Source organism: Dermacentor silvarum, chromosome 3 (assembly GCF_013339745.2).
Source record: "Dermacentor silvarum isolate Dsil-2018 chromosome 3, BIME_Dsil_1.4, whole genome shotgun sequence".
NCBI lineage: Eukaryota > Metazoa > Arthropoda > Arachnida > Ixodida > Ixodidae > Dermacentor > Dermacentor silvarum.
Genome location: NC_051156.1, coordinates 76,288,071 through 76,298,466, shown reverse-complemented (window position 1 = coordinate 76,298,466; position 10,396 = coordinate 76,288,071). Strand labels below are relative to the sequence as shown.

The 10,396-nt window shown below is 42.9% G+C and overlaps 1 long non-coding RNA gene across 1 annotated transcript; it reads right to left on the bottom strand.

Moving 5' to 3' along the window:
• Positions 1-359: 359 nt before the first annotated feature.
• On the bottom strand, positions 360-8,110 carry LOC125943839 (uncharacterized). The gene is made up of 3 exons (XR_007465933.1): positions 8,010-8,110; positions 1,367-1,437; positions 360-718 (listed from the first exon to the last, which is right to left on the bottom strand). It is a non-coding gene; the product is annotated as an uncharacterized LOC125943839 (long non-coding RNA).
• Between the last annotated feature and the right edge of the window lie 2,286 nt (positions 8,111-10,396).

Here is a 10,396-nt window from a genome sequence, read left to right as displayed (position 1 = left end):
TGTTCTTACAACGTTATCTGAATGTGCTAAACTGCCGTTACGTAACGTTGCCAGTACATGCTGAAAGTGCTTTCAGGCAACGTTCACGAGCAGTCTTTAAGCAACATTAGAGCAACGTACCTGTATATTAATAGTAGGTCTAATTTATGTATCCAGGCGCCGGCAGGTGCTGTGGAAGTTCATGAAATGATGACAAAAAATATTTGGCAGTCATGTTCTGTATTTATTTATCACATACTGCAATGTTGGCTGCAGCAGCTGCAGGAAGTGCTTACAAAAACAAAATGAAAACAGACATAAGCAATAAATCTAAAGAACAAGTCTAAATAATGAAACAATACAAGGATATTAACACACAGCCAAGAAAATGACACTTGCAATAAATAAATGCGGCAAATGCACAACATTCTGCAATTATGATGGGAAAGAAAACTGGAAAATAAAAAATTTTCATTGTGTTTTTGTCCCTTCATGAAATGATACATATACACATATATGTGTAGATAGAGTTTTCGAACACTGAAGCTATAAAAATATTCAAATTTCTGCACATAGCTGCTCGTGTAGTGGCACTGGCCTATCCCCCTTAGTGGGTACGAGCCAGAAAAGAGGTCTATCATCATCACCACCACCACCTTGCTTGATCTTGTCGGAGCCGAGCGTCCTCGTCCTTGCACTAGAACCTTCATCTTCAGTTAGTCCTGTTTAATGCTGTAGCCTGGAATGATAAGCAAAATGAAAAGCACATGTTATAACTTACCGAAATAAATCAGTCCATAAGTCTTCAAACAGTGGCTACACAAATATATCATTAGAAAATACAACTCTAATCAGATTGTGAAACACCAGAATTGTTTTCATGTAGAACAACATAATTAGCACCCAGAAATACTCGAAAACAGAAACACCTAAATGATATACAGCAGTTAAACATCTTCTTTACTTGCATGTGGGGATAGACTAGATTTTAACTGAAGCAAACTTAAGTTTAATCCGCATCAAGAAGACTATGCTTGAGCACTCGCACAATAGAGTCCTACTATATATAATATAATAGCCTTTGACAATAAATAAAATTAAAGGACGTTGACAAGCAGATCAAAATGCTACACAATTTGTTGGCTGAACTAATTTGCTGCATACAAAAAATATCTAAAAATCAGCTGAGCAAGTTTTAAATGTAGCTTGCAAGTACCAAAAGTAATGTAGCCCCGTATTTCATGGTTACTGATTTTTGGGCCTAGTGGAAACAATTAAAATGTTTAAAAAACACGTCCGAAGTAGTAATACAGTTAGCATAACACCATTGAATTTATGTGGCTCTGAAAAGCTCTACATTTTTCAGATTAGAAAAACGAAAACACACCTTACTGGTCATGGAGGCAGGGTGATGCCTCATGTTCGTTGGTATCCACCCTGTGTGCCAAGGTAGAAGAGCTGCAACAAAGCCAAAATATTGAAATACTCCATTTTAATAAACTCCATAAAATAACACATAAAAGCCTTGCTAAAATGTCGGCCTCAGAATATGTTAGCTACTTCTGTAGAGAAGCAAGTCAAGGATGCTTGTAGGTTACCCTGTTCAACTTCTGTATTGACTTGCATAAATGCTTGCCCCCCGCCCCACCCCCTTCTCGGACTGCATGGCCAAACTCTAAAATAGACTGCAATCTTCCCAAAAGATAGGCATATCTACATTACAACCAATTATGGCAAAAGCGATGCATACAAATTGATCAGAGGTAACCCAAAGAAGTGCTTTAAGCTCGTTTCTATTCAACACTGCAATGTCAGGGCGTTCAGCCATGCTTCCTAATGCCTTGGGTACATCTATGTACGCAGACAATATATATCCATATGGACATCTCGAACACAAGTCACTTGAGGTTGCCAAGCACCATCTTCAGCAAGGGTTAAATCCAGTAAGTGAATACCTAAAGGACTGATCGAGGCATTCAGGTTATTCATGCGCCAAGTTGGTGGTTCTGGCGTTCACACGAAAGTGAAGAACTTGAAACTTTTTTGTGGATGGCCAGAGACATGGAAGTCGGATGGAAGCATTGTTTCCTTAATGTGACTAAACTGCCAGCTTAGTTGAACCCAACACATATCTGCTCATGAAGGCTAAACCAATGCCACTATAAATGTTTTCCGTCTCACTGTGAGTACAAAGTGGGGGGAGGGAACACTGCGTCACTAATGCAAGTCCACTTAACATCAGAGAAGAATGTAAACTTTATTTTCAAATCAATCAGATTCGAGTCTGGCGTCTTTTTAGTGGGTCTGGGCACCCGCCGCGGACGCGGTTCCGAGACTGTCTCGTAACGCCTTCCTCGGCTCCCTGGATGGCCCAGAGTTGTGCTATCAGGTTCGAGCTGAGCAGTGCGGTCTTCCAGCGCGAGTGGAGGCTGGCAGTGGAAGAGACGGAGGGGTCGGCACTGCCGAATTGTTTGCTAAATCCTGACACTCCCATAACATGTGATTAAGCGTGGCAACCTTGCCACACAACGTGCATCTGTTTGTAGTGTATATGTCTAGATACATGGCGTGCATCAGTTTGGGGTTTCTGTAAGAACTGCCAATTTTATGCCAGTTCTGCACAATACTATATTCCGTACTTCCCTGCAACAACTTCAGCTGCTATAAGCACGCAGCCTTAGACTGTCTGGCAGTTTTACAAGCAACATCAAGTTCACTGACATTAGCAGAGGCATGAGAACCCTCCTTTAATTGTTGTGCTTTGGAGCGTGAAGACTGCTCAATCAGTTATGCTCAGTGAGAAGCTCCCGGACATGCGCACATGGGCATCGCTACCTAGCGGACTTCCCTTGCCGTCATCGGTTACGTCACAGTTTTGGCAACATAAATGTCCGTCCACTTCGCGGATCCCGGCCAGTGGGCGCGGCAGAGGCACAGCGACAATGCCGCTCACGAATCCTTTCCTGTTTTTCGTCCAGGTGAGAGACTATCACCTAGCGTATACCTACCGCAGTGACAATGTTTGCCTTTTGCTTCTGCCGAGCCCACGGTCATTGTGTCATGTGCTTACTACGATTTACCATTGCTTTGTTAACCTACTGCCTTCCTGTGGTGACGTAGAGACTAATCCGGGTCCAACTACTGCAGAGATGCTTCAGACCCTAATTGCTGATGTTCGTGAACTCAAACAAACTGTGCAGGCTACTAATAGCAAGATGAATGAAACGAGTATTAAGCTGTCTTCAATTGATAAGAAGCTTGATGACATTTCTGCTACGGTAACTGATTACATGTGTAAAGTAGACGAGCTTCAGTCGGAAGTCGCGAAACTGGTTTTGAAAGTAGACGACTTGGAAAATAGGAGTAAAAGAGTGAACTTGATTGTATATGGCATAAAAGAATCGGTAGCAGAAAATCAGCAATCCCTCGAGCAGGTCGTGTCTAAAAGCATTCTGACTGACACACTAAAGGTTCCAAATGTGGCTATCGAGCGTATCCATAGAATTGGCCGTCCCATGGAGGGCAGGTGCCGACCTGTAATTTTCAAGCTTGTGGACGGCAGGGATAAGCCTAATATTCTGAAGAATTGTAAGAAATTGAAGGGCACAGCCTATAGTATATCAGAAGACTTCTCCCAGCGGATTCAATTAATCAGGAAGAAGCTGTGCGCTGCTGCTGCTGAACACAGGAAAAAGGGCGACAAGGTCATGCTGTCCTTCGACAAAATTAAAATTAATGGTAAACTGTTCCGATGGGATGGCACTGAAGACAAAATTGTCCCACTGGCTTCACAATGACGGCCTCACTGTGACCTCGGAAAAAAGAGTAGTCGTAGGAACCGGAATATAGGCCGTAGAGACGCAGTACAAAGCGAGTTTTGTGTTTTGAATATTAATTGCCGCAGTATTTTGAATAAAACTGAAGAACTAGAAGGTCTTCTTTTAGCGTATGAGCCCGACGTTGCAGTACTCACTGAAACGTGGCTGCATGATAACATACCCGATAAGGACGTGATACCTCAATCCCATGAAATTATCCGCCAAGACCGCAGCTATAGAGGGGGTGGGGTAGCCATTGTGATAAAGAAAGGAACAGATTATACGCTTGCACCACACTAGCACAGAAATGGTTTGGATTCGACTTCAAACTTGCAAACACAGCATTCTTATTGGCGCCGTTTACAGGCTACCAAATTCAGATCTTGGTACGCTTGAGACGCTGTATGACTTCCTAAATGAACACAAAAAAGATATGCACATGACATTTTGTGCGGTGATTTTAACCTACCAAAAATAAACTGGGAATCGTTGAGTACCTGATCCACATGCCAGCATTCTGATTTGCTACTTGATATTGCCTTTTCTTTTAATTTGAAGCAGGTTGTGGTCGAACCGTCGCGGGTCACTGCAACAACAGGCTCACTTCTAGACCTTATGTTCGTGTCTGATGCTATTGAGAGGCTGGGTTTTATGGTGGGTATTATGCCTGGTATATCCGACCACGATCTAGTGCTTTTGAAAACCAATATGGCGCGACCAATCACACGCCAAGCAACAAAAAAATTTTATGACTTCAATAACGCCGAAGACGAAAGTATTTTAGATTTTCTTGAGCAAGAATACGACAACTTTTCTGCAAGAGACAGTGACGGTCACGCAAGTACGAATGAGTTGTGGTTGGATTTTAAAAGTACGGTACACAAGTGTATTCATCGGTACGTTCCTCTGAGGAAAAAGAAAATTCATAGCCACAGTCCATGGATTACACGGCGAATAATTCACCTTAAACGCCGCGTAAAGAGACTTTCCCATAGCATTTCGAGCGTTTCACGCAGTACTCTGGCGTCACTTCGTAGAGACCTAAGAAATAAAATAAAACAATCCCAATTTCAATTCATTAATGTAAAACTGCACAACTTCCTCATTAATGACCCACGAAAATTCTGGATCCACCTAACTTAAAAAAATGACCCTATAAATAAATTGACAATAAATGATGTGGACGTTACTGACTGTCAACAAATAGCGGCAACATTTAATGACTATTTTTGTGTTCCTGCATGGTGATGGCCGGTCTAATGATTTCAGATCAACCAGCTTTCCGGTACCTGATCTTACTATAAGCGAACAAGGCATTTTTTCTGCCCTTCTTCACCTGAATACAAAAAAATCATCTGGACCAGACGATATTCCAAACACGTTTCTTTCCAGGTACTCGGAATGGTGTGCGAAATTCCTCTTTGTCATTTACAGTACCAGTCTGCGTGAAGGCGACGTCCCCAGTGATTGGAAACTGGCAAAGGTTATTCCTGTGCACAAATCTGGTACTAAGTTCCACGTTGCTAACTACAGGCCAATTAGTTTGTTGTGTACTGCAAGTAAAGTAATGCAACACTTCGTTTTTAAGCACATCGCCTCTTGCTTGGCAGACAATAACTTTTTTTCAGAAGCTCAACATGGTTTTCGTCGCGGGTTATCTACCGCGACACAGTTAATACACACTTCCAATGATTTCTGCTCAACTCTTGACAAAGTGGGACAAATAGACGCCATTTTTCTGGACTTTGAAAAAGCCTTCGACCAAGTACTGCATTGTAAACTTTTACTAAAACTAAGGCACATCTTGCAAAATCAACAAATTTTGCAGTGGCTTGATTCATACCTGTCACACCGCCAACAGTACGTCCAGATATCCACTTCGAGTTCACCCATCGCTCCAGTATTTTCAGGAGTGCCACAGGGCTCAGTCCTTGGGCCACTTCTTTTTCTTATATATTTAAATGACCCCAAGCTTGACTCCCCTGTGCGTGCCCGTTTTTTTGCAGATGACTGCGTAGTTTACCATACAATTCTTGCTGAAAGTGACCAGACTATTCTAAATAACTATTTATGTGCCGTTAGTAATTGGTGCCAAAACTGGACGATGTCATTAAATGTCACGAAGTGCAAACAAATGACCTTAACCCGAAAAAAAGTTCCATTGAAGTATTCTTACACAATTAATAGCGCTTCTCTCGAACTAGTGGAGCAATTTAAGTATCTTGGCGTAACGTTCAGCGCGAATCTCAGTTGGAGCCCCCACATTAAAAATATGGTTTCAGTAGCATCCAAAAGACTATGGCTGATAAGACACCGGTTAAAACATGGAACCACTAAAACAAAGCTGGTAACCTACACTTCACTCGTGCGTCCCTTACTGGAATATGCTTACGTGGTCTGGGATCCGCACACTAAAACGGATATAAAAAGTATTGGGGGGGGGGGGGGGTTCAGAAAAAGGCACTGCGATTTATATACCATGCCTACGGAAGACAGGTATCGATATCTGATCCACTTAATCGCTCCGGTCTTCCCACCTTGGAATCCCGTCGAAAAATGCACCGTTTGAACATGTTATTTGCCATCATCAATAATCGTACCAAAATAGAATTCAATACTTATATGCAGTACAACACAACACGACAAACTCGGCACAAACACGATAAAACTATTGTAATGCCACAATGCAGAACCAACGCATACAAGCTGTCCTTCTTTCCAAGAACGATAACAGACTGGAACAAGTTGCCTTACGACGTGGCCACCTTAACATCACCTGATGCATTTTTTTCTGCAATCAGTTCTAATCAGTAAGTTTTGTGTGCTCAGTTTTATGTCTAGCTGGTATGCTTCTGGTGCTTTATCCTCGGATTTGAATGTAACGCGTCTATGTCTTGCTTTGTTTATTCCTGATTTGCTGCACAAAATTTTTACTGTGTGCCTATGCGTTTTTTTTCTCTCTTCTCTGATGTAATTACCATTCTTGTTGCTCTCCTGATGGGCCAAGAGCTTGTTAATCACATGTACCCACTCCTGCCTTGGCTACCAAAAGGCGGCCGGCAGTATTGAATAAAAAAAATGTGGTTGATCCCTCTTATATAGGAATCGGTATAGAACACGAAAGTGAAACGTGTCTTCACAGAAGTAGTGTAATGTTTATTGCACATTGATATATAATGTCTATTGGTGTTTTGTGGCTAAAGCGCCCTTAGGCGTTGATGCACCCACGCTGACGCCTGGTGGCACGTCTCCTCCATCACGACTACCAACGTCGATGACCATGAGCAACCGTCGTGCATATGGAAGCTGCACTACGCTGCACACGCTAGCACAACGCGAAAGACGAAGCACGTAACTGACACACTAATACAACGCGCAAGACAAAGCACGTAACTGAATCGTCACCGAGTCAAATCAGCGCGTACAGCGCGTCGTAATTGCAGCGTCCGCGATCAACTTCAGAAACATTTTCAGAGCTAATTGCGGACGCCACGCTCCGCTGTGCTGAGTACGGTGAACGCCACCTAAGTGGCGTTGGTAGTGCTTCTTGATGCCAGCGTCCCTTCGAATGCTGGCATCGAGGCGTCGTAGTGCTGAGACCACCGAAGCGTTCACTGTCGGTGCGCGTTAGTGTCATAATGCAGTACCTCTCTTTTCTGCTCGTAGGCGGCGGCACCGCCCCGAGCAAGAGCGCGGGTACACGGAGGAGTGTTAGATATATAAGGCGCGTCTGTGTAGCTCTCTGCAAATGCGTTTGTGGCGCAATGGGTTAAACGCTCGGCGATCTATCGTCGCGGACCGAGAGGTCGTGGGTTCGATTTCCAAATTTTGCATGTTTGTGGAACTTTTTCTTCTGGTTTCTTTCTTTGTATTATGTTCTATGACGTATTTCCGTGACGGAAATACGTCAGTGAAGTCTTGGTGGACCCGGGCATAAAACACTTTCGTGTTAAAAAAAAGAGGCCCAGAAGGTGGAGGAAGGTTCACAAAAGAGACAAATTGCCATCCACCTAATTGTAGCATGAAGCTACAGATGAAACCATACAGTTTCCTCAGAAAAAAAGCTTCGCACTTGAAAAACATCACATATACCATGTAAAACAAATATAAGTTTATACGACCATCTCATAAATTATGTTGATACATTACACGTCAGACAAAATCTTGGCACCTGCAAAGCGTTTTAAACAAGCTTTATTTAGCATGCCAAACCGTTTCTTGCAGCGTGCTGGGGCGTGCCTCAAGTGGTCGGCAATGAGATGGTGCAGCTCAGTTTCCGTACATCGCGGATATGATTTTTGAAGAGCCGCTGCTCTTCAAATTTTGAATGAAATTTGTTACTGTGCAACACAAGAAAAAATGCATGCATGCAAACAAAGGGCACATCTCGCCAATATACCATATAACCTCATAACTAGTGCAGGTTAACAAAAGTTCACATGTTGGTCTTTAGAGTTAATGCTGCCCTTTGTGTACTGACAGTCACTAAAAAACTTCCATAAGTGTTAAGGTATTGTGACATAATATGCAAGTAATAATTTTGCAACAGATGTTGAATAAACACAAAACTCTATATCACTCAGATGATGGCTGCCTTGAACACCTGCCATATATTTTGAGTGCACATTATGTTTAAAAGGTGGAACTTTTCAAATTACATAATGAGCAAAAATTTGAAATATGTCATGCAGCATGTCTTCTTTACTATATAATGTGGACAGCTTTATTCTATTTTTTCTTGTGTTTATTCATTTTTGTGAACACATGCTGACTGCATGTGAATTCAAATTTTCTTGGACAAAATGGGCTAGTTCGATGAGCAATGAACATGCATAATTTGACTTTGAAGACCTTATTACTTTCGGTTATGTCCCTCGTTTTTATGCATATGATCTCACAAGCTTTCTGCTGGGTCTTCACAAATATAAAATTAGTTTTTTTTAAAAACAGCTCTGTCAACTGCTTTCTGCTCATTATTATCATTTGTTTATTTTTGTCAGCTGATGCTTACAATAATCAGCATGTGGCTGCCTAGCATTTGCCTTCCTCTGCTAATGATAGGAGAGCTACTGGCCTTCTAAAGGTGTCCTGAACCATGCCCTGTAGTTGGTGAAAAATCACAGTCCGCTAGCCTACGCTGCTGTGAACATCTCAGCCAAATGTTGTTGTTCTGCGAGGTACATTAAGTTTACAAGTGGAACGGGAATTTCCCTTTCTCTCAAACCCTCGCCTTTAAAAAAGGCCTTCTCTTCACCCATTTGATAGCTGCGGCAGCTTGCATATCCTTTCATGAGCAAGATTCCCATAGACAGCTGCTATTGGCTGATATTTGACTTTACTCAAGAGGAGTATTTCAATCAATGTGCTTGTTACAACTGTTACTGCGTATATTTATTGATACAGCTTAATAAATAGGCGAACATAAGAAAAAATCTGCATTCCTAATTTTGATAAGAACTACATACTTCCGGAAAAAGCAGACTATAGTCTGTTTACGCTTGGCTGAGGCTGCCTGCATCAGACGTAAACTTTGTCTTATTCCACATGAAACTTAATGTCAGACCACAAGTACACTTGCCAGCTACACTCACTCCTGGCTAGATGCCTTAGCAGTCATTGTTTTGTATTAAGCTATTGACAGCGCTTCAATATGCGCAAGTTGGATGAGGCTGCTATCCAGTGGTCAAGCTAGTGTAGGACAAAGCTGGTCCGCACCACCTAGCATAGCCAGACTGAAGCACGTCAGCGTGAGTGCCCACTCCAGCCCTATTGTGCACACAGAAAACGCTGTGGATATGCACTACAGTTGCATGTAGTTCCATCTGCTACATAACTTTATTACCGCGGCCACCACGAGGTGCTGCAACGAGCCCTCTCGGTGAGCTCAGTGCGGCTTCCTGAAGACAACCGCGTTTATAAGTGCCAACATCAGAAGTAGTGGTGTCTATGTGAACATGCAAAATCAAATTTGAACTATGCCCTGTCTACCGGAGCCTCCACTCTGCCGTTGTGCGCATGACCTACTTCGAGTAAATACATTACTACTGCTACAGGAACCAAAAAAGCACAAATTTAATACAAGATGCAAACCGTGAATACTAATCACAATACTCCAGCAGCTCATTCTGGAAATCAACAAAATAGTAACTATATGAAGGTTTCAGGTTTCATGTTTTGCTTCACAACATTACTTTTGATGTGAAAGAATCAAATGGCCCATTGAGCGAAAAAAATCTACGCAGTCTTATCAGCAGCGAAACAGCACATTTGCTCATGGCTGCGACGCCACGTCACGAGCTCGCCTGCCTCATGCGCTCGTGATGATCACTTGCGCTTGCTCGCTCGGGCCTTGACGGAGGTGAGCGGGCAAAAGGGCACACCTACTGTCGCGGTATTGCATGATGGGAGAGGGCATCGCCGCGACGCCACGTGACCCTAGCAAGCCTGTGTTATCCGCGCGCTTTTTGTCCGCGCAAGCTCTGGCTACATTTGAAGTGCGCCTCGGTAAGGACAAATCAAAATGAGCCAAGCGTTTCAACACGCTCGCTTGCTGTTGAGGAGTTCATAGCTAGGACTGCTCAGAGGCGGTCAATTGGACA